Source organism: Zosterops lateralis (genome assembly GCF_965231275.1).
Source record: "Zosterops lateralis genome assembly, chromosome: 2".
Lineage (NCBI taxonomy): Eukaryota > Metazoa > Chordata > Aves > Passeriformes > Zosteropidae > Zosterops > Zosterops lateralis.
The window spans coordinates 72,165,722-72,187,562 of record NC_139763.1 but is presented as its reverse complement, the minus strand read 5'-3'; positions in this window follow the sequence as shown (position 1 = coordinate 72,187,562).

The following is a 21,841-nucleotide window of genomic DNA, read 5'->3' as shown; positions in this document are numbered from 1 at the left end:
GGCATTTTATGCATTCCACTAAAGCACTGAGATACTCAGCTGAGTATTCTTAAATACTCCTAAGACAGCTTCTTTTACATGATGTTGCAAATTTTTAGGACATGAACATTTGGCTACCACTTCCCTATAGGCTCATTTTGAAAGATTTCTCATGTGGGAGGCTTAAAAGATGTTTTATGTTTGCTGGGATTCTGTGCAACCTTAAAACCCAAGATTTATAAATGTATGTGATACAGAAAGGTGTTTATGATGTCAACACACTGAAACACTCATAAAAAATGCCTTCTGCTTCTATTTTTTCTGTGAGGGAAAAAAAAAAAAAGAAAAAAATGTACTTAAAATACCTCTTTCCTTTCTTTATAAGGGAAAATTTTTTAAAAAGACTCAAATGCTTCAGTCTGAGCAGGAAGAGCATATACTCCTAAAAATGCGGATTGTACTTATCTTACCAATGACAGTACCATTTCTTCTAACCTGTATGTAATTTATGATCATTGCTGCTTGTGCCCAGGAGCAATATGCTATTTAAAACGATTTTGTGTGATTCCATGACAACTGTCAGGTGCCTTATAAAGCCTTTCTTTGTTCAAAATGTGCAGGTGAGTTATTATACCTTAAAACAGGAGAAACAGAGCTCTAGTGGATTTTACTCAGTGCATGAGCAACCTGCAAATAAAGTCAAATATTATTTTTATACCTCCCTATAGATTTCACAAAGACCAATTGCAACAGCTGCAATGGAAAGTCAAATAAAATACACTGCCCCACATGCTGCTGTATAAATATAACAAGCTCAAATTTTTAGCCAAACCGCTTTCTTCTTTTAGATGTTGCTGACTACAGCAGAGTCATGAGTCCGTGTACTGTCCTTTTCCCTTTGCTAACAAGTCAGGGAAACATTTTTTGAAAAACAAAACAAAAAAGTAACTTGCAGGCACTTTTCTCTCCCTTTCCATTTAGCTAGTTAATTTGTTTTAACTGTCTCATTCGATAGATAGTGAAAAATCACTTGGTGTTATTAGAGATTTGAAGGCATATGGTCTCTAATTTTCTAGTTAGCAGGAAGAACTCAGAGATTGTCTTGTGTTTGTCTGACTCCTGGGATCATTGGTGCAAATTGATGTCCCTGTTGCCTTTACCCTCTCAGGAACACAAAACTAATGGTAATATCTTAAATTAGAAACTATTTCAGCTTTTGAAACATAGCATCTGTTTCTACTCAAACAGCTGGAAGTGTAGCTCACACCAAGACTGGATTTTACAGATGCAGAAAGCCTAATTTCTATAGATCTCAAAAAGAAATTGTGATCTTTTGTGACCTGAAGTATCAGATCTGAATATAGCACCATCATCTTTGGGTGTAAGAATTTAAAGCTTTATCTAGTGTTCCCTGAAGCCAGTGGAAAGACTCTTATTGTCTTTGGCTTACTTTGGATCACACCAGAAGCTTGATTCTGCAAGCCACAAAAAGTTAAGCACTCCAGTAGCACCTTTTGCTCCCTGTGAAGGTTGGTCAAGCTTGGAAAGTAAGATAAAAATGACAAATTTGCCAGATGATAAAAATGGGAAAAACATTTAAAAAAAAAAAAAAAAAAAAAAAAAAAACAACCAGCTTTTTTTACTCTCTCAGTTTAAATTTTGCACCACAAAAGAAAGTTTATTTTTATCACTGAAATGTTGATGCATTTTTACAAAGACTTCACCTGTCTGAAGCTGAACAGACACCATGATTTTAAGTGAGCAGTTCAAAAGTTTCTCAGCAAAAATCAGAAGGATGGAAGAGCTTGATCTCTTCAGTATATTGATAAGGGCTGTCGTAAATGGGAGCAGTTTCTTAGCTCCTGCCTGTGCCTGATAAGGATAGTCTCATCACCTGCTAGCAATAACCTGAGTTTTCATAAGCTGTTTTAGCACTGATTCTGTGTTTGTTCACTGTGTGACTCCACAAGGATGCCACTACCTTTGAAAATATGTGTTGACATTAGGAGCATTTCTGTAATTGTGTTTTCAGATTTTTAGGTTAGTGTCTTACCTACATCCTGCTGAGAAGGGTTCAGCCATCTGGTACAAAATTGCTTAAGTCATTACTGGATCCCAGTGTCTCTGTGCAGGAAACCACATAGGTTAATCATGGGCAGAGACCCCTCTGCTTTGAATGAGAATTCTGTAGCAGCTCAACTTACATGAATAGAGAAAGCCATCAGAGGTCAGGGCTTTAGCTTGTCTATCATAAGACATGCAGGGATGTTTTGCCTCCTTGTAACTGCAAGAAGCCTTAGATTTAACCCAGATTGAGAAGGGAGGGTCTCAGCTTCAGCACTACTTTTCAAGCACTGTGGTTCATTCCTTGTTTTTTAGGGAAAATTTTCATGATACTATTCTAGCTCTGCTTGTTTGCCTTGCCACCCGAATAACTTTTCTCCCCCAAAACCAGTGTCCAGTGGCACCCAAACTAGTGGAAGTTTTCTGGTTTCTAATGCAATCTGCTTCTCACAAGAAAAAAAAAAAAAAAAAAAAAAAAAAAAAGGAAAAAACACCTGAGGCAGCCTGTTAAGGACCTGCACTGATGAAATTGGAGGTTTAACCTTGATTAGACATTAGAGGGTCCACGTGGTGTGAGCCATTATTAACATTGTCAAGCAGTGAAAAGCTTCATTCATAGATCTTGCCTGCTTAGACATCAAAGTCAACCAACCTCAAAAGAAATCTGTGGGGAACCAGGCATCCTTAGTTCTCATATTGATCATACTACTTGTTCTGAAAGTTCATCCAAGCTCTGGCAGCGCTTGACCTTGCAGAGGGAACATGATGTACAAACAATGTAAAAGCCTGTGCTTGCTTTCTTGTTCTTAAAGTAAACACCAGGTGAATAATTGATATCAAATCATACATTCTGTAAATCATCTTGTTTTCTGCAAATAACATCCCCAAAAAATTACATTGGAGAAAATTATATTAAGTGTTCTAATATAAGTCACAAAATCTCGGATTAATCATTTCTATGTCTTGCAAAACACTCAGTGTCTGATGTTCATATATCAGAATAAAGCTTTTTAGCTGGGCACAAGGTATAAATTTTTTCATTGTAGAAAATAAATACTATATGAGCATGGATGCAACCAAAATAAATTTTTCAATTCAAATGGATCTTCCAAGTAGTTTCTAGGCGGTATATTCCCAAAACTTATCACAGTTTAAAAAAGGAGAGTGCCTAATGATGTCACCTTTCTCGTGAAGGTACAGTCTGTCTCAGAACGAGTCTGCCAGGGGAGGCATTTATTTTGTTTGTGAAATTCCTATGGCGATCACTGGGAATTCTTGCAAAGGGAAGGAGAACAAATCATACAATGAAATTATCCATTGAGATCCTTTAACTATATCAGATAAATTAAAAATTATATTATATTTTCACAAATAGGGTTGAGGTAGAGTTTTCCATCAACTGTTATTAGGGAGCGGAAGTATTTTCAAAGAAGAAGCTCTAGCTGGATGAAGGATCAAAAGCAGCTCAGGGAAATACCATGTGAAATGTGAATTTCTATTTTTTAAAGTTCTACCCAAAGTTTTGATCCCAAATGCAAAGCTGAGAACTACTGATAGCATGGGAAAAATAAATAGAAAATATATTGAAAAAAATTTTTTTGCATTCAGAGGTCTTTTATACATGTTAAAATTTAAAAATGATCCAGAGGGGATCTCTACATTGTTTTAAAATACAGACTTAAATAAATAAATAAATAAATAAATTATCTACAATAACAATTTTTTCTTTTAAACCAGTTGAAAGAAGGTAAGTAGGGGAAATGACAAAGAAGCCAGCAGGTGAGGAGAAATGGCTATGTAGAGAAGTAATCCAGCATGTGAGAGGAGACACAGATGGGACCAGCTGACCAAGAGGATATTCCTTACCATATAGAGTCATGTCAACATATAAAGTTGGGAGAACAAGAGGAAGGGGAGACTTTTGGAATTGTGGGTGTTTGTCTCCCCAGGTCACCATTGTGCACAGTGGAGCCTTGCTCTGCTGCAGGGAGGGGGTGAACAAATTCCTTGTTCTGCTTTGTTTGTGTGTGTGGCTTTTGTTTTCCCTAATATACTGTCTTTATCTCAGCCTGTGAATTTTCTCCCTCTTACCCTTGCTATTCTCCCCCTTTTCCCACCAGGGCAGAGTAAGTGAATGGCTGTATGGGCCATGACTGCCAGCTGGGGTTAAACCCCGACACCATTTCATTCAGGCTCATCTGGAATGCTCAAGGAGGAGATCAGGACTTGTATGATGAAAGACAAACTAGTCAAGGGACTTTATGCTCCAAATGCACGTAATTTTTCTAAAACTTACAGAAGTGGGAAGTGAAGAACCAAGGTGAGCCCTCGCAGCTCCCTCAGGCAGGGTGACAAGGGCCACTGCGGCAGTCATGGTTTGAAAGCAAAACGAGTGAGAGGCTCCAAGTCAGAAATACAATTTAATAAGAAGAAAGGTAAAAAGGTTAAAATAAAATAAAATAAATGCAATAACACAAAGGACCACTGACAGAGTCAGAATACAACCTGAGCAGGATGGTGAAAGCAGTCCAGGTGAGGTGGTCTTCCTGAAGCAGTGATCCTGTAGAAAGGTCTGGGAGCTCTGGTACTCTGGGAATCCAGTAGGTAAGGGCTGCTTGTACTGTCCCAAATCCCAGATTCTATCCAGGTGAGAATGCTTGGCTCCTCCCCCTGGGTGAAGCATCTCACAATGGGATGATGAGTCCTGAAGTGAGTCCTTGATGGCCCATTAAACAGAGATAACTCCTGGAGGGAGTTACCTGTGAGTCATGGGCAAGGCATTGATGGGCCATTAGCAGAAGACAGCCCAACACTAGAGCACTGCCCCACTTGGTTTTAACAGTTCATGAAGATGGTGATAGAATAAATACTTTGTGTACATCCTACACTACAACCCAGGACAGCTGCTTTCCCCAGCCCAACAGGGCACCTGCATCCATGGGGAGCCACTGGAGACTCCAGCCCCAGGGAGCTGGAACCACAGTAGAGTGTGGTGGGACACCCAAATGCAGAAGGCTTCTCCACCTGAGGAGACAAGACAGCTGCTCCAGCCAGGAGTGTTTTGACCAGCAGGTCTGTGTTTAGATGTTGGTCAGGCAGCAACTCATTACTTTCAGAGGACACTGACCTTTCTCACACAGAGCACTGGGCAAGTGCCTCCTGCTGCAAAACAGGAAGTGGGTGTTGTGCATTCAGCTTTAAATCACAAAAGATAGAGGTGGAAAATTTATAGAAGCACAGAGCTGTGACCTTATACATTTGTGCTTTTATGAGGCACCTAACTTGGTATTTACAAGATGGTAATTATATTATTTTAATGTCAATGGCAAATGTTTACAAGAATGTAGCTATTTGATTAAATATAAAGTGAGAGATTAAATGGCCCCTTTACTGTAACCTAAATGCCTAATTAAATAGCAAGACAATATTCGTTGGATATTATGGTTTAACAAATATGTGAGCATTATATATTAATACTTTAAACTACACTATTGATGTTGTACCTCATTAGTTAAACAATCCTTCTGTAAATATGGTTTAACAAATATGTGAGCATTATATATTAGTACTTTAAACTACACTATTGATGTTGTCCCTCATTAGTTGAACCATCCCTCTGTTAATAGCACATTGGAAGTACTTACACTGTCAACAGTCCTGATTCCTAATTTATATTACCTCAGTGCTGGTTTATGTTACCCTGTTTGCAGCTCCCCAGACATTTACTTGAAAACCCAACAAAATATAACATTCAGTTCCCAGCTGTTTAACTTTGTGTGAAAAAAATGCAAAATCATTCATTTTATGGGCTTTTGAAGTTACAGTCTGAGATACAAAAGCTCATCTTCAAGTTATCTGAAAAATTCCAATGAGAATAAATATGGAATTCCAGAATCTAATTGAAGTCTAATAAAACCACTTCTTTGGGATACATATTTTTCTAAAACAACTTCTGTCTTACTTGTAGAGGTGCTGTAGTTAATGATATTTCTTTATTAAAAATCCTTTTAAAAGATTTCTTATTCTTTGTTATATATTTTGCTTTATTTTTTATTTTATTCTTTGTTCTTATCGTTACTGGAAAGAAAAGGGGGAAACTCCTGATGATTTTATTTTTATATAGCATTCCTTGGCATGAGTTAGGTGATTACAACATTTATATACTCAATACATTGTGCTTATATCTTTGGAAAAAATGAGAGCCACAGATATGATATGTCCTTACCTCCCTACATCATCATACTTTTAAGTAATACTTGAGGTCTCAAAAAAATAATTTTTTAATACTTTGACTAAAATATCTTAATTAACCTTTAGCATTTTTTGTTAAAGATGTGAAAAGAGAAGATCGTAGTTACGAATGTGAAATATGAGGCATTATAAATATTTCAATAGCATCTTTTTTCTTTCCTATTAATGATAAGGTGGTTTTATGAGTTAGGATTTCCTTTTCTGCCCTGTGACAGATTTCTAAGATGATGACTCTTGCACAGATTATTTTCATATTTTATATTCATTTTGCAGAATATCTTTTTCAGTAGAAGAAGAAAAGCAAAGAAACTTTGCTGGTGGTTTCATACAAGTCTTCTTGTATGAGGCTTCTTGACCTTCTCTGATTGATGTTTCTTTGAAGAACTATGGCACTGAGCCTTTACATCTCAAATCCACCATACTTTTACTCCTGACATTCAGTTTACAATTAGAACATTTACTCCTGAGAATCAGTGACTGATAATATAACAACGCTAAGTATTTGTATCTGGCAAAGTGTTCAGCCCACATGCTGAAAATGGTACCATAGTTCTTTTGCTTTGATAAATATTCAGTATTAAAATCCCTAAAGGTGTTGTTGAAAAAATTTTCACTCTAAGGCATTACTATTTGTTTGCATTTGAACAAATCCCACCACTCCAGATCTTTTCAGGTTTGGTAAGTTCTAATACCACCTGGGAAAATTTAACTTCTGACTTCTTTTTCACATTCCCCTTCTCTCTTAATTCTACACTGAAGAAGTTCCCTCTTGTCACTTGTATTCTTAATTTCTTACTATCAAGATTTCCTTCTGTTTCATCCTATCTGCCTCAACAACCAAGCTATGTAAATATTGCTGACATTCCTGCTTATTTCAGTGCTGTTTAATTATCAGTTTCACATTGCCTACAAGCCAGAGGTTGCAGAACTTTTCACCTGCCACTTACGTTGTGCTTACCAAACACTCTATTTCATACAATATAATGTTGTTACCTCAACACCAGGTAATTGGCCTGATATTCCTCTTTTATCTCCATTCTTTGTGAGAACCAATCATCCAGTTAATTGCAATTTCAGTCTTGTCATGAATTTTCACTCTTCTTTCCCTGGAGGGAGTACCTGTTGTGCAGAGAAATGCAAGTTCTATCATATCTTCCACCAGAAAAAAAAAACCCAAAACAACAAACTCAACCCTGAAAATTTAATCTATTCATGAGCAAATATACCCTGCCTGGTGAGTGACTAAGTTAATGATATAGTAATATTTGCATTTTTAAAAGTTTCCCAGTGTCCTAGGTTGCAACTATTTATGACATGAACAACTCATCAACTCCCCCTCAGAAAGTCAGGAGAAAAGAGTGGGGTTGTTAGAGCCTCAGATTTTTTTGTCACAATCATGAAGACCAATAAGCCATGCAATAAACCAGAAATCCTTGGGTGGGGTGGGAGATTCTCCCACTAATTTCATAAGCTCATTTTCTTGACAGATGACAGCACCTGGATCAGCACTCAGAAGAAACTACGGGGTGACCATGTATAATTTCCACTTTGCAGAGGCAAAGCTTTTTCTTTCTCTACCCTCTCCTATACTTTTGAGTTCATACTTGAGATTTGGCCTTAATATCCATGCTTACCCAACGCTATAGTAAAAATAAAGCTTAATTGGGATAATTCATTTACTCAGTGCCTGCTCATTTTTCTTGTCTAAGAAATAAAACAGCCACTTACCAAGTCCAAGTCTACCCAGCTGCTCAAAATTACATCTTATCAGAGGAGGACCTTCACATTAAATAGTACAGCCATATGTTCAATGAGCATTAGACCTTACTTGCCTGGTCAATTCCAACAGGGTAAGCTCCAGAGGAGTCTGCTGCCTTAGGCAAACTGCCCAGCTCAACCAGTCTGTTGCTGAATGCCCAGTCAACCTTGCCAGCCCATGGAAACTGTACCTGTGCAATTGTGTTGCCCCTGGAAACTGGCTGCCCCAAGAAGTCCCCTGTCCCCTCCCTGAGGAGAGTTCTTGCTCCCAAATCAAATGTAATTTGGCAGCATTGTGAAAGTCTCTGGGTGAAAAAAACTGCTTCTTCCCAGGGTTCATTAACTATTTTGCAAATGGGAAATACAACAAAAAAAGATCAGCAAAAAATCACTGTATAACTTGTTGGTCCCAATAAATGTTTCAAGATAAAATTATATCCTAGCAGATTCTCAAAATGTCAGTGCAGATGTGCACCAACACTAATTATATGACAGGCTGTGGAAAGAATTAGTCCTACAAAACATATCACGCCAGGAAACCAAAGGACCACAAAGAACAGTAATTTTTATCTAACCACAAAAATTTATGTGGGCTAATGAGCCTTGTATCAAAAACCCAAAACAAATCAACAGTCACAACTGTGAAAATTAACATTTATGTGAAGTTATAGAAGGACTTTCTGCACAGTCCACAATATTTTTAATTAGTTTTTGTTTTCCTTCTGTTACATAAATTGCTTTCATCATCATGATGTTACCATTTAAATTACATTTCTTATTCATTTAAAATATTTTCAGTGCTACAATTGTCAGTAGTTAGTGCTGCTTACCAGACTTCTCTGTCCAACATAATTAGATGCTGTTGTCCTACAAATTATTTCTAGATATGTTTCAAGAGCTCCAATTATGCTCAGTGCACTACATTACAAGGAAAACCATTGTTGCTTTAGTGTCCATGTACTGTCCATGGATAAAATCACCTGCACTGCGGGTGTTTAACTGCAGATTCAATAAAGTGACTGCACAATAAACTCCTAATCTGAAACAGAAAAAATTAACTTCTTTTTTTTTTTTTTTTATTTTAAATTTGATGTTATTTTTAGCAAGTTAAAGAATTCAAGCAAATGTGTGGTAACTATCTAACTGACTGGCTAGATAACTCAGGCCATTTTCTTCTATGTGTCTTCTTCTGTAAATAGTCTCTCTTCGTCTTTCTTATGGACTCCCTCCAGGTACCAGAAGGATCCAACCCCAAACCTATCCTATGCTTGTATCAAATTCAAGCCTTGTCACCTGTGCATTTTCTTGCTTTTGAGTGTTTGAACCTTTGTAGCCTGGTTCTCACACTGCTTCATGTAAACAATATTGTATTCTTAGAATTTATCAGTATGTTTTGCATAGTTGTTCTCTGAGAGAGAACTTGACTGATGGTCATATTGACCAATGGAGTCAGGAGGTTGTAACCTCCTTGGGCCAATCTGGGCCCTTTGTAAAAAGTGTATATAAGTAGAATTGGACCCAGATAATAAAGAGCCTTCCATGTTTGACCCTGCTGCTGCTGCTGTCCTCTGTGAGGGTCCACACCCACGTCACAACATGTTACCCTCTTAGTGCAGGAGTAACAAAGCCTCACCATTTTTTCTCCATTTATTAAAATTTTGCCCATAAATCAGTCAGTATTTCTGGTCCCATTTCCCCATACATCTCCCAAACTTCTCTGACTATTCTACTAGTGGGAAGTTACATTTTTATCCCATCTCTCATGCTGGTTGTCGTAAATGGACAATAACAAAATTTAAGATACTTCAGATGTCCTCACTTAGCAACAAAGTAGGTGATATGAGCTATTTTAATTCTTTTTACTCTCTCTGGGTGGGATTCTCATTTGTGTGTCAAAAGAGTAGCTGTCTGGATTCAAACTAATCATCCTTTATATAGCCAGCCCAAAAAAAGAGGTACTTTCAGGGTAGCCTTTATCTGACCTATTTTAAAGATCCTTTTTCAAGAAGAAGTGTTCCATGCCTTAGAACTGTCTATTTCTTGCTCAGATAAATCGTACCTTCTGCATCTAATCAAGTTCTTACTGCCACCAGTGACCTTGTTTTTCTAATGCTTCTAACATTTATCTCCAAAGTAACAAGACTAGAAGTCCTGGAACAGGCTGCTCAAATTTGTTCAAAGTAAATCTATGCAAAAGATCTTCAAAACTAGACCTGGGTCTATCAGGTTGAGCTTTCCATCCTGTGAGGTTTTGAAAATTTTATCTCTAACGAAGTAGAACAAAAAGTTGAAATGTTGACATTTTACCTGACTCAATTATATTAAAAGAACAATAAAGTTCAGCTACAAAATAGTAGCTCTTAATATATCTGAAAAATTCTTTTTCATTTTCCCTCCACTTAAAAAACCCCTTCAAATATTCAGGAAAGTAGCACAGAAAATTTGGAAATGTATTGAAATTTTTATTTTAAAAGCTGAAAGGGCATCTTTCAACCATGTCAGTGTGACATCAGAAGGCTTCGAAGCCCACTCTACTCTCCTACTGAGTTTTCTTTTGACAGATAATTATTTTCTAACTTCAGAGTCTCACCTGAAAATTCATGATGGATTGTAGGTAACGCAAATTTAAATTTTAAAAAAGTCTTAACATAGATCAAGGTATGAAAGGCCTAGGTTTCATATTAGTCCTAACATGTCTGTATTTATTTCATATTCATTTTCACTTACTGCAGTAAAACTGAGCAACTTAGCTTGGTTAGGAGTTATCACAGATGTTTCCAGATTGAGGTGTTGCCAAAGCTCACTTCAAAGGCGTGCTGGGGTAAAGCCATCTGTCTTTCTAAGGCCAGCACCTGTCCCAGGCAGCTTTCTAAACTTCACAAGATTGCCTAAATCAACGTGCCCCTCAGAGCCCCCTAAGGAACACTGTGCAGGACAAACTCTGCCTTTGTGGTGTCCTGGTGACTGGATGCCCACAGACATCAGACACCTTGGAAGTGTCAAGGAAAAACCTAGGAAAACATCTAGGAAAAACCTACACTATAGGTAACGTGATCTGTTGCTACAGTATTCAGCAGTGTTAATCTGATTTTATTCTGCACTGTCTAAAATGAGTTAAGAAATATAAAAGTAATTACTTCCCATTTCAGTTTGGCAAGAGTTGAATTTTTAATAATTTCAAAAGGACTCACCTGGCCATTTGTATCTTCCCCAGCTTTCATTCTGGAGAAATGGCTGGCCCTGAGCACAGACCCTGCTAAATCTAATTCATATGAAACTACAAAAGATAGAACTGAGGGACTAGTGGGCCAACCTCTTCTGTTATTCAAGAAATTACAGCTCTTAAATTACTATAGAAAGACTTCACTACCAGAAAATTAGGTCATCTGCCTCCCACCATATCAACATTTTTTTCACTGCTTTTAAGCTAAAGAGTATATCTTCAGTGGTTCAAAAAAACTCCATATGGCCAATTGGGATAAATGTCTTTGTTCAATCTGTGCTATAACTTTTCATTGTTGAATTAATTTCCTGACCCCATCAACTACAGGGTGGCCTTGAGCTTCTGGAAATGTCTTTCTTGCAGTGCCACTATTTCAAACTAAAAATTCCTTCCTGAATCAAAGTATCTTTAGGGTGAAGTTTCTCATGTTTTTACTTGGCTCCAATAATGGGTATAGAAATATTAGACAATTCCATTTGACTACTTGAGATAGAGAAGTGGAAAGAGAAAATCTCTTTCATGTTTTAAGAACTTTCAGATGCTACACTTATATGTGGATAATTGAAAGCTGGCATCTGTGCAAGCACATATACATAACTGTGGACTTAATCTTGTTAAATTTGATTACAGTTCTTTATTGAAAGGAAGAATAAAAGCATAAGTGCCAAAATTCTAAAGACTTTGGTGTACATATGCAACTGCAATCTGAAAAATAATATTTTTTAATTGGGTCCAGGTGCTCTGTGTTTTTTACGCTGCCGTAGAGACAGCTATTGCCTTCTTGTATTGGTATTGTCATTCATGAGTAAAAAACTCTGTCATTTCTACAGTTGGACAATGTTCACCTGAGAACTCCTTGCTGACATTTAGATCAAGGCAAAGCCATAATTGCTGGTAAAAGCTGGGAGCTGCCGGCAGGATGCTCTGTCATGATAAACTGGAGTTCCTCCCCTAGCCCAGGGATTTGGCAGCCCAGCACAGGGCTGAAAGCTGTGGGTGTGCTCAGGGTAATTGCTTTGTGTACCTCAAACTGCTCCATGTCTTCTGGTCAGGGTCACTACAACGGAGCAGAACAAAGCCTTGTTTTGTCACTTACCTGCAGTTTCCACAGATGTTTCTGTATTTCAAAGGGCAGAGAAATAACAGAGGAAATTCACACTCTTTTAAGATAATATATAACACAGTTGGGATGAATCACACTAAGGAGATATCTCCTGCAAACAGGACTGAGACAACCAGCTTATATTAAACACCCCGTGTCTAGACAGAGAGAGATAGGCATGATGAATGTCATGTCACATGTCAAACACTTGAAACAAAATTAGAGTAAAGCTGTGGAGAAACCTGTAGAAAATTTGATTTAACAATGGCATGGCAGTACTGCAATAACTGTGTTTGCTCTTCCCAAAACCTTACAGGTTTTGAGTGACTGTCAAACACTACCAATTGCATACTAACTGTGACTTCATGCATCCTTACAGTTGTTTAAATAGGTCTCTGTGTGTTAAAAAAGAGAAAAGATAGGCTAAAAAGAAAGAACCAGCATGACCTCCAGTATGAGAATGGAGAAAAAAAAGAGGACAAAGTGCCCAGCACAACTTGGAGATATTTTGTCCCTAACACAGATGACACCATAGGTAGGAAATTTACCTCTTCTATAATGCAAAAGAAATAGTTCACACATCCAGGCATAATGGCTAGAAAGTTATAGTCCATCAAACTTCATAATTTAGAGTTCTTTTAGATTATTTATTTATTTGTTTGTTTGTTTGTTTGTTTATTACTTGAAGAGGCTGCAGAAGAGGCAGAGATTGGAACAAAGTGAGAAATCAGTATTCTAATGCTATGGTCAAGCCACATTCATTCATATTCCATATGTACATATGCAAAAAAATCCCCAAATCCTTTGCCAATGAGGGTTAATCGTATTTAACATCCAAAGGCTTTCCAGGCTTTTTGGTAAATTGAATGTAAATATCTCCTTCTTTTAAAGGAATGGCTTCTAATTAGCAATATTAAAGGGAAGAAAAAACTGGAAATCCTTATTTAAATTATTTCACCATTTTTCAAGGGATGTGAAAGAGACTTTTCAGTGGACATTTATTGATTTAGAAAAAAAGAAACACTTGAAAAACATATATTTTTAAAAGCAATATGTTTAAGAAAAAGATATAATTTGTCTTATTAATAGGGACATTTGTCAGTTATTAGCAACAATAAAGTACATTCTAAATTAAAAAAGAAGTCTTATATTAGGTGTTTCTTTAAATTATTGCAATACCCTTGGAAAATCATTTTTATAGAAGGATTCCAGTTGTAAATCACTTTTTTATAAAAAGACAGGAAATAAAAATACATAGATAATGAAGCACTTAACATTTTTATTTTCATATTTTGATCAATTGACCCTACTAGAAGAATAACAATGTTTAATTTATTCACATTATGCATTTATTCCATGCTAACTTCTGAATTTGTTAATTCAGAGGTGGTAAAGATCGATCTTTTTTAACCTTCTTGGACCACATTGCAATGGAAGTGAGATCACATGTTTAAGAAGCTCAATCTTCTCCAGTCTTGAGATTCACTTGCAAAAAACTAGAGGACATTGCTTTCAAATAAATCATAAGAAGAAGAGAAAGAAGAGAAGATCTTCTGAAAGATGTCATAAAACAGGCTTTGACAGTCAGCTGATAAACAGAGCTGAAGAAAAGTGAAAACTAGGACAAAAGATAAAATGTGTAAGGGGTTCACAGGAATACTGATGCAAAACAGTATATTGAGAAGTCACTAATACTGAAAGGAAACAGCATATGATGACAGAAACCATTAGAAAACCCCTTAGGCATACAAAACATTTTCTGAAAAAGAAAATTAAATTTGCAAGTTATTGATGTTAAAGCCTAAAACAACTCAGGAGCTATGTCTGATTTTATATACAAAACCAACTGCTAAGGGTTATTTACAATCTCTAACAGAGTATAAGCTACTTTTGTAACTTTTTATGAAGAAAATTCTCTGTATCATTCTTCTAAGAAATGGGAAGAAAATTCTGGAAATAGTAAACTTGCTGAAGCGATGTGAAACTTGGAAAGGAGTAACACAAAAGAAGCTCTACTGAGTAAGACTAAGTATTCCTCCAGCCCAGTTTCTTGTCCCTGGCAATGACTAATGGTGAATGCCTAGGAAAGAGCAAAAAAGAGGACAAGCAAATACTGATACCTCGTGTATATATTCTTCTCACATCCAAAAATAATGGATTAGAGGTTTCCTGAGCCAAAGGTTTGACATATTTTATTGCTGTTTTTATTTAATAGTCCTGTGTAACTTTTTCTTCTGTGCATTTGTCTCACCCTTTTTCTTTACTCAGTGTAAGCCTCTGCAAGTTGTACTTCACTCTTTCTTGCACCAGAGGAGTTTCACAGCTTTACCACTGCTGTGTGAACAAACGCTTCTCTCTTGCAATAATCACCTTCTGATTTCACTTCACTTTTCTTCAAAAATACGGCAAATATTTTTTCTCTGTTTTTCTCATCTTTGCCACTCATGATTTGAAAGAACTTCACTGTATTTTAACTTTGCCAAACTTTTTCCAAGGGATAGGGTCTTTGTCGGTGTTGTTCCCTCTGTTGAAGCTTCTCTACAGCTTTGATCATCCTTGTTTCCTCCTCTATGCTTCCACTAACAGTAATTATTAACTTGAAGCAAAGATGTCTTTCCTGTTGCTGAGCAATGGGCTAACCAAGGAAAATTTGAGGGAGGATTCAACAAAAAGCCTGGCAGAACTCCAAAAACCTGTTTGTTTTCCAAGTACATTTTAAGGTATTCTAAGTAAAACTTAGTCCATAAATGGGTTTAATGATATTATATTAGCAAAAACCAATTATTATGAGAGCCTACTATTTTGGACCCTTCAAGCTACTGGGAAATGCCTGAGACACTACTTGAAAAGGTTCCTTAATTAATCTCTCTGTTCAAAGACAAGGTGACATAATTTGAGATAGGAGATTTTAGTATGATCAATCACACCAAGTGTACCAAGTATACCAAGCCATCTCATCTGGTCCTACTGTTGCGTGATTGCAAAAGAAAAGGTTCATGTAAACCAATTGGTTAGTCTGGAACCTCTGTAACCTGATTTAAATCATATTCTCAGAGTGCATAAATCATGACTGAATCAAAATCATGAGGATCAGAAAAGATGAGATCTCATTGAATGATTATTAGAAACTTGCAGAATGACAGACCAAACAGAAATAATATTTAGTTTAATCAATGAAGAAGCATTTTTTTTAAAAGAGGGTTTTGTCAAGGACATTCTTTGCATTTACAGTCTCTTCACAATTATTCCAGATAAAATAAAAGATGCCATTGGGCTGCTTAAAGGAAGACTGACACTGACTGAATAGAGAAGAGGATTTAAATGCTATCTGACATTATCAAATCAACCACTTTAAAGCAACAGTGAATTGAAAGTACTTTAATCCATCTCTTAAATTTACAAGCAGAAAAAGGTTATGAAAAACTTGTATTATGAATTTTATTTTTCAAAAATGGATATGTATCAACACATTATTAGACAAAAGTTATCTCTTCAATGTCAGCAAGAAACAGAGAGAAAAGGTATTATTCCAAGTGATTTGCCTCAAGTTATAGTCCCAGTATTTAAAAATGAAAGCAGGCCATTGAATAGCATGGGTTTGTGAGCAGTTCCAGAAGGAATACTGGGAGCAAAACAATTAATTGTGTTGTGGTTGAGAGGAGTCATTTTGCTATTGTTAGACATTTTTTGCTATTCTCTATCCTTGCCTGAGTTTCTGAGGTCCATCTCAGTAGTCAAATTTCACTTGGCATGGCCAAAATAGGGAAAAGAGAACCATCTCAATGCCCTTGACTGATGCAGGACACCCAGGCATTCCCCTTCATTCTCACCCCATATGATCAGGCAATTTTGCAATTAATATAGCTATACCTGGTAGAAGTGAGTCTGTGCTTGGCCACAACAGGTTCTCCTGGGTGAGAGACACCCAGCAGTGTTTGCCAGGGCCATGGGGAAACTCTGGCCTTTCAGCTTACATCTGTTTTATTTTCAGTGTGCCACTGTCACCCAGCTTGGGACCTGGGGTTTGACTGTCCCAATTCTGTACCTGGCTGCTCATGGTGGCCTGCCCCACACCAAGGTTATCATTTCCCCCTGCCCACTTGGTCCTTTATGAGATTCTTTTGTGTAACACCAAAACATCTACTTCAGAAGGAAGAGAAACAGGTCATAGAAATAATGCAGGTGGTTCTCAGCTTGCTATTTACCTGTTATGGGGCAAAATAATACATTCTATTCATATAATTGAATCTCTGCTGTTCTTGAGGTTAAGGTCAATAATTTGCTGAGGCAGATAAGCACAACATCAATGAAAGATGTATCCATCTGTTTCAGCAATGAATTTTGCTCACAATCTAGGGAGACAAAAGTGGATCCAGCAAATAACTGATAAGAAATGAAGAGAAAAAGCTATCTATTACCAGAACAATCAAGAAATTAGTATAGAGGAGTTACATTATACTGCACCCTTTATTCAGCTTCATCCTTTATTATGCAGAGGTTCTCAATTACTATTCACTTCAATAAGAATCTTGTAGCACATTCACAGCTCACAAAATCTGGATTGTGGTACTGTGACTGTTATGCAAATTGGTAATATGTGAGTATATTAAATATAAATTAAACTGTAAGGGGTTTAATCTTTCATTTGGAAGTGCAGTGGGTGGGAGCACTTGTTAACAGAGGTATAATTCTTATCAGATACATAGATGTATGCAATCTTTTCTTTCTTTTCCTTGCCTTGACCCAACATAGGATTAAAAATTCTATTAACCATTTCATTTTCCCAGCAGAGAGCTGAAGGAACACATCTGAAACACAATCTTCTCATCATCAAGTTTCTAAAGTGTTTCAGTAGGATTACATGCAGGACAGACAATGGGCGATGCTTGTCTTGTAAAGGAGTGGTGCTGCTACTCCTCACATGCATTGTGAGGCTGTAATGCCCAGCCTTTTCAGCCAACATTATAGCAACATTTCCAGACAAGAAGAAAACCTATGAATAACACTTTGAAATTAAGATAGATTTCAGAAAGATTTTTTTGGTTCATTTGATTCAGAGCATTAGGTGATCACAAAATTAAAGCCTATTGCTCTTGTGAGCTTCAGTGGACCTGACATTTCAAGCTCTGAGATTAAGAACTTTCTTGGCAGTTTTCAGTTTATTGAGCGTAATGTGCTTTATTCCCTGGTATAGCCATGTTGGTAGACACCCAATTGGGCTCGTTAGAACAAATTCTGATAGAATGGAGATAACATTCATTCAGATTCCAGTGAGATCAGACTGAAAGTCTTACAGCTAGTTCAGTCCTGATCCAGCTGAACATCTGAGAATGTTCTTGTCCTTAAGGCTTAGAAGCATGCACTTTTTACTGATCATGTAAGGGCCCTGGATTTGGAATTCTCTAAGAAAATCCTGGAGAAGGACTTGTCTCAAGGCCAGACCATCTTTCCATTCCTTCTTAGCCACCTGGTCCACTGATGTAAGCATCAGTGCTGTACTAAGACCACATCACTTAATGGGTCTTCCATTTCTAAGCGCAGCCACCCCTAATTTTACATCTTTCTGCAGCAGGAAAACCGAAAACTTTGGCTGTTCACTTATCTTGGTGTAAATGTGGACTTTACAGCTGTGAACATGGAAATAATTACACATGCCATTCAGAGCCTTATATTTTCTAGACCTTCAGCCACCAGCTAGCAAGGCTGCTCTTTAGGTTTACAGTGATACTATAGAGTATTACCTGCCTGTTCTACTGAGAAAGGGAAATACTGCAACAGTCATTTCTTTGAGAAATCTTAGCTGTGTTACTTGTTTGCCATAAATATATTCAGTATTCAATGTCTATTGCATCAGAGTTTATACTGTAAAGTAAATATTTGAGGAATGGTGTTTATGTTACCTCTGTATCCATATGTACAAAAAGAATAATCTTGACTTAAAGTTTCTCCAGCATTCTGACAGGCAAAAAGCAGAGTTACAAGCACTACAAGATTATTTATAAGGTAATATCCGTTTTTTTTTCTGTTTTCTTTTGAAAGTCACTAACAACCAAATACCCTCATTCAGTGTTGAGAGGAAAATACCAAGGTCTTAAATCAAGGAAGTAGCAGCAGGAGCAGGTGTACTTCTCTCTCTCTCCTTACTCCCCGTCCTTCAGCTTTCATAGCCAACATGCTTGAATCACCTCCACTGCCTTTCCAGCACTGCAGAGATGACTCCAAGCCAGGTCTGCCTACAGCCCCTGGCATCAGAGCCTAGGGTGGCTTTGAGCTGGTTTTGTACCCAACCCACCACAGTGCACCCTCAGACTCTCACAGTGCCTCCCATCACTGAACACACACAACTGCACAGAGATGCAGCACAGACGAGGCACTAGAAAAGAATTCACCAAACCACTCTTCCTATAAAGAAAAATCCTATACCTACTGTCCTGGTAATATGGCTGTGCTGAAATAAAAAGCAAACACAAGACAAAACTGGTTTGATGTGGTGCCCCAAAAATGGCACATGTGTCCTCTGAAGTGACACAACAAAAACCCAGAGATGTTCTCAAAGGAAGCAGTTCCACCCTCCTGGGAATGATTTTACAATATAAAGAAGAGATGGAGACATAGAAATCAAGAGAGAAAATACATAAATATGCAGGGGAACTTTGCTGTAAATCATTTAAAAAGAAAAAAAAAAGCTTTAAAAATTGGCATAGCTTTATTTCAAGGAAATGTGGAGGCTGTAAATATATTGACTGGAAAAATACCATGAATAAATCTACTTTTCCTGCTATTCTGGCTTGCTGAGAGTGACAAATCACTTGATATAACCCTTGTTCAATTTAATACACCTTGAAGAACCTAATAAAGTCTTTTAAGCAGAGGAGACGCTTTGAAACCTTTTCTTCAATCATTGGGGAGGATGCCTCTATTATGCTAAGAGATGAGCTGAACAAGTTTAATTTCCGTTTATGATTAAGGAAAATACATGGATATGTTGCTGCATTGAGAGACTTAAAGCCTACTGTATATCACAATGGCATATTTATGAGCAACAGAATGTGATGCTCTCATTCACTCACAAAGAGAATGACATATACAAGCCAACAGGAATTCCAAACCTCAGAGGGGTAGCACACTACTTCAGCTTCCAGTTTAGTGAAAATAAATTATTTTAATCTATAACAAGTGCTGCAAAAATTTAAATAAGTGAACAATAAATATGTCATAATAGGGCTAATTATTCTTTTTCTCTGACAATATTCCCAGTTATGATAGAACTTAATGAGGCTTTTAAAATAAAACTATACTTAATACTTACTATCATAAATTTCCTTGAAAAAAACTAAAAAATAAAGAGGAGTAAAGTCCATAGCAAAAATAAATGGGCCAGATACTATCTTCTATTCCAACCCTTTATACACTCCTGTCAGTGTATAAGGCTTACCACCTGTGGAGGTAGGAGCCCTTGTTCCCACGTGATTCACTTAATCTGCTTTATAGGATTTTCTCAAACATCCCTTTCCTTAAACACCTCCACCCCCTGAGCTGTGCATCCTGCACTGTCGTTCTCATGAGAAGCAGCAGAGAATTTAATTCAATGTTTCTTTGCTCCCTAACTCCTGATGAGAACAGGATTGATGACCCAATCAGGATTTTCCCCACTTTCCCCTCCTATCAAGAATTCAATAGGTTACACTCTGAATGGGATCGGCAAAGTTCCCATCCTACAGCTCACCCCAGGCAAGGCTTGATTGTCTGGCCTGGTGGGGCTGGCTGATGTGCAGCTCCTTAGGGCTCTGTCACCCCTGTGCTCCTTGTCCTGGGACAAGTACAGTCCATCCCTTGGGTGCTTTCATTGTGAGCTGGTTTCAGCTCACATACCATAATTTAAATGCCCTTATATAACATATATCCTCAAAGTAATCAATGTTACAAAGGAAATGGCACTCGTAGACATCCTAACAGGACGCTCTGTTCTTGCTGTGATTGCTTTGGAGGACACCAGTAGATATGGGAAATGGAATGAAATACAACTCCTAAAAAAGCAGTGAACTTCTACAATCTTTTACTTTCTCTTCGGAAATAAATTTCTTTGGAAAACTTGTCAAGGCCACTGCTTTTTAAAACTCATTTTCCACTTCTGTATCCTTGAAACACTTTAAAAATGTTTACTTGATTAAAAACTGACCACTCAACCTTGTCAAATGCTGTTCCTGCATGTAAAGACAAAGGAATGCATTGAGCTAGTAAATTATAATAATCCCATAATCCTAAAAGCATGTTTACAGAGTTTTCATATTGCTAATTGCCAAGGGAGTTGGCATTTAATTACTTTCTACAATCTTCACACAATATTTCTCTTTTGTCCTATCTTTTTAGAATATGCAGTTACTTTTTCTCACAAATTACCTGAAAGACCCTAAATAACAAAAGCATTTTATTTGTCCAGTGTGATGAAAGGTTTTATTTATCTGTCATATCTGAAATTTAAATAGAATTTTCATTTATTTTAAATGTTGAGATTCCATGAGTTTGCTCTTTGAAAATCTTGTTATTTATTTTGTATTTATTTTGTTTACTTTCAAATTTATGCAAGATTAATAAATATATCTCTCACAGTTTTGGGAGCTTTCCAGATCATTTTATTAATTTTCATTCTTACACTCCATAATAGCAGAAAGTTCACCTTTTCTTTCTTTCTTCCTCCTTGGACCCTTGCCCAAATTCATATTCAAACCAAAACTCACATTAAAGCTAAGAGAGAATTGCTGGAATAAGATTTTAAAGATTAGGTCAAAATTCTTCAAGGCATAAATAAACTGCCTGCACCAATATTGCTTCTCTATTTACACATTTATTTCAAAATTAATGCTATGAAGTGTCTTTTAACATGAAGCATGAGAAATATGAGAAACAGTTTAAGTGGCTGAAAGGGAAAATGAAGCCACAACACTGCATGAAAAGGTGTTCCCTGCACCATTTTGGAACATTTCATTCTGAAAAGCTGGAATTTAAAAGTAAGCAAAGTAACTTTGCTGATGAAATAGAATAGCATTTTATTTTCCAAAATAATGCTTGTGATATTTAATGAAAAAAAAACCCAAAAAAGACCCAAACCCACGAAACTACCTTTCACTGTAGTACTATACAAAGGAAACAAATCTGCTGTAAGGAACTAATTCCTTAGGATCCTGAACTCTGCATAAAGATTTTTATGATTTTACAAAGTGCTCAACAGATCTCAGCAAAACATTTGTTTGAAGTGCACAACTAATAATTGTGTACAATTATACAAAGAGTAACCAAAACTACTCATGCTACAAACAGTATTTGTTTAATATTTTCGGATTAAAAAAAAACCCAAAGGCACTTTAAAAATCTTAGCTATTTTGTTTTAAATAATGTTTCTAATTTTGAAATCAACCTGACTAAGAAATTCTTTAAAGACAAGAATTTCAGGCTAAAGAATTTTA